Here is a 4,260-nt window from a genome sequence, read left to right on the forward strand (position 1 = left end):
TCGTTTATTCCGCGATGATTGTTGTTTTCATGGTATTCCCTGATAATGGCTTCCTGATCATCGTCTTGTCTTACGTCAGTCAATATTACTGTACATCGTATCACATTGAATAGTTTGTTATGTGAAAAGTGTTTGGAATATGTTTGTTGAACAATCCTAAAGGTTTCATCATCTGTATATATAGCATTTATTTTGTTCGGTACTATGAATTCTTTGAAAATATTAGTCATTATGTCTTCAGTAAAATGTGAACGTCGAATAGTTTTCCTTTGCTTATTTCTGAATATTGTCTCTATAGTCAGCGGTGATCCTGAATCCGATTTTTGCAAAACAACCTGTAAGTTAAATTCATTCAATGGTTTTTCTGAAATGTAAATTCCATCGTCCAAATTTTCTTCCGCAGAATGTATAGTTGTACCCTGTGTTCCTTGATCAGAGGCAATTTCATTTATATTAAGATCGGTTTGCAAGTTGGTATGTTCCATTAATTTTACTCCACTTAATGCATCAGCATTTGTGTTAGCTTTTCCTTTTTTATAAATAATAGTGTAGTCGAATTCCTCTAATTTTAAGCGCCATCTAATAAGTTTGGAATTGGGTTCTTTTAGGCTCATTAACCATGTTAATGGTCTGTGATCTGTAACTATTTGAAACTTTCGTCCAAACAGGTAAGGCCTAAAGTATTTTGTAGCCCAGATAATTGCTAACAGTTCTTTTTCGATTGTGGAATAATTACTTTCTGTTTCTGATAAGGTACGAGAAGCGAAACATATTGGTTTGTCCCTACCTATAGTTCCTTGGGACAGAACTGCTCCTAGAGCGACATTGCTAGCATCAGTTGTTAAAATGAATGGTTTTGTAAAATCAGGATATTGGAGAATTGGGTCATTTGTTAGGATGTCTTTACATAAATTAAAGGTCTGTATATATTGTTGTGTTAATTCCACGGATCGTCCTTTTTTTAAACAAACAGTAAGTGGTTTTACTAATTTTGCAAAGTCTTTAATAAATTTTCTATAATATCCCAATAATCCTAGAAATGCTTTTATATCTCTTTGTGTTTTTGGAATAGGAAATCGTTTTATAGCTTCGATTTTGTCTGGATTTGGTTTAATTCCTTCCGTGGAGACTATATGTCCCAAAAATGCCAATTCCTTCTTTAAAAATTCAGATTTATCCAACTGCACCTTTAAGTTCGCTTGATGCAGTCTCTCAAAAATGTCCTTTAAATTAGAAATATGCTCCTGTAGGGATGTTGAGTAAATGATTATGTCGTCTAGATAGACGAGGCAGTTTTTCCCTACTAAATCTTTCAGTACATTGTCCATTACCCTCTGGAATGTTGAGGGGGCGTTTTTGAGACCAAAAGGCATCCTAAGATATTCATAGTGTCCCCCTTCGACAGTGAAAGCTGTTTTTTGTATGTCTTTGGGGTCCATCTCAATTTGATGGAACCCACTCGCAAGGTCTAGTGTTGAGAAATACATACATCTTCCAAGTTTATCGAGAATTTCCGTAATATTAGGTATGGGGTAACGGTCTGATACTGTCTTTTCGTTTAACTTCCTGTAGTCTATAACTAGTCGCCACTTTTGTTTCCCACTTGAGTCTTTCTTTTTGGGAACTACCCATACTGGGGAGCTCCATGGCGAATAGCTTTGTCTAATAATTCCCTGTTCTAGCATATTTTGTATTTGCTTTTTAACCTCTTCTTTATGGACATATGGGTACCTGTACGATTTAGTATACACTGGTATATTATCTGTGGTTGTGATACTATGTTTTATTTTATTTGTAAAGGATAATTTTTGGCCTTCCTTGAAAAATATGCCATTATATTTTTTACATAGCTTAATAATTTCTCTCTTTTCTTCTGCGTTTAAATGATTAGTTCGGATTAGATCTTCTATATCGTTAATTTTTGATGCAGATGGATTTTCTAAATTCCAGTTGTTAATTTCCACAAAGTCTGAAGGTGAATATTTTTGTACTTTAATAGGCTGATCGAGAAGGAGTATTTGATCTATGTTAGAAATATTTTGGATTTCTACTTCACTGAACCAATCTTTTGACGTGTATATTCCTTCAGAGATGCATAAATTGGGTGCTATCAAAGTAGAGTTTATGAAAATATCACCGTTCTGTATGTCTACAGGAAGTTTAACTATTACTTTAGTGAGAGCGGGTATTATTCGCTTTTCCGAAGTAAGGTTTGGTTTTATTTTGAGTTGTATGGTTGAAAACGGTGTTGAGAGATATAAGGTTGATAAGTCCAATTTAGTTTTTAGTTGTCTTAAAATGTCTATACCTAGTAGTCCATCAAAATAATTGTGGAATCTAAACACCAAAAATGTTAGATTTCCACTTTGTTTAAATTCTTTGAATATCGGCAATATCGCCTTCTTCGTTATTTGGTACTGATTTAGAACAGTTGTTATTGTGATTGGTTTACAATCAATTAATGTTGTTTGTCGGGTATACTCTGGATTTATGAATGATGCAGACGCTCCTGTGTCAATTAAGAATTTGAGAGGTCTACCAAACGGTGAAGAAATATTGATGTAGGGTAATGTATTACCATGTTTATTAATTTCTACGTAGCCTGTGGATTTTGGCAGGCTAGAATAGGAAAATTTCCAGAGTCATCAATGTTATCTACTTCTTCATAATTTTCATACATTCCTGAGTTGTGTTCATTCTCGTAATTAACGTTATACATTTCCCTCCCGTGTTGTTGGGAACGGAATGTTTTATTTGTGTTACGACTCACTGCAGTTTTAAAATTACTGTGCCCTGAGTCAACGTCCATGGGTTCTGGTTTCCCAGAGTATTTGAATTTACTCATCCCAGAGTTTATATCCTTGTTAAAGGCATTAAAATTCTTATTTTGATTGAAATTATTATTCCATTTCATAGTTTGGAATCCTGTTCCTGGTTGTCTATATTGGGTATTGTAATTTGTTTGGTATGGTTGTCCACGATAGTTAGATTTCCTAAAGTTTGGCCCAAAAGTCTTCTTCTTTTGATAAAATATGTTTTGTTCTTTTAGACAGAGTGACAAAGCTGAGGGTAACGAGTCGGGTCTCATTGCCCTAATCGTTGCTCCTAAAGGTTCTTTTAGACCAGTGAGAAACGTATTTAAACACATTTCAGCATAGAGTTCTTTTTTGGCTTTAATAACGCCTTGATCTGTTTCATGGATCAGGACATTGTTATGGAGTGTCGACTGTATTTCTACAATCAGGCTATAAAATTTTTCAACATTTCCAAATTGTTTAAGACTATGCAAATCTTTTATAAGAGAAGTTTCGGTTCTCTTGTCTGAATAATGTAAGATAAGATTTTTCTTTATTTCATACCAGACTAATGGTGTTCCGTGCATATTAAGTATTTCATTTGCCTCTCCTTCGATCTTATTTCTTATAGCTCTTAACAAAATCTTAGCACTCGGTGTGCCGTCGATGTCCCTAAGGTGTAATAAAATTTCTTCGACATTATTAATAAATTCGTATAGGAGTCGATGGTTCCCATCGAACCGTGGAAGGTCCTTGATCGCATCCGGTATGCGTAAGGAGTTGAAAACATCTACACTGTTGCAGTTATTGTTACTACCACTTCCGGAATTCATTTTTAATGTATTGTTTGGAATCGAATACGGAAGATATTTTAATAAAGGCTTTTCTTTTTTTAGCATTAAATATATATTTTCACAAACGAAGAATCCTGTTTTTCTCTTTTTCCTTTTTTATACCCTACACCACTATGTGGTAAGGGGTATTATGTGTTAGTGCATTTGTATGTAACATACAAAAGGAAGCGAGATAGACCCATAGTTCCTTCTAGGGATATACATAGAATCACTTTCTGAGTCGATTTATGCATGTCCGTCCGTCCGTCCGTCCGTCCGTCCGTTCGCAACATACAGGTCGCATTTGTTGACCGATTTCGCTGAAAATTGGGGAATACCATTTTTTTAGCCGTCGGAAGATCAAGTTCGAACATGGGATATATCGGTCCACGTTTTGGTATAGCCCCCATATAACGGTACCCCCCGATTTGCGGTATTTTGAAGTTTCTAGCTACATTTTCAGACCGATGTAGCTATAATTTGACATTTAGGGTTCTTAAGTGTCAATAAACTTATATAACAAAAGTTTTGGACATAGGTCCACGTTTTGGTATAGCCCCCATATAACGGTACCCTCCGATTTGCGGTATTTTGACGTTTTTAGCTACATTTTCAGACCGATGTAGCTATAA

The sequence above is a fragment of the Musca autumnalis genome, unplaced genomic scaffold (assembly GCF_047663935.1).
Source record: "Musca autumnalis isolate F117 unplaced genomic scaffold, ASM4766393v1 scaffold_5, whole genome shotgun sequence".
Classification (NCBI taxonomy): Eukaryota; Metazoa; Arthropoda; class Insecta; order Diptera; family Muscidae; genus Musca; species Musca autumnalis.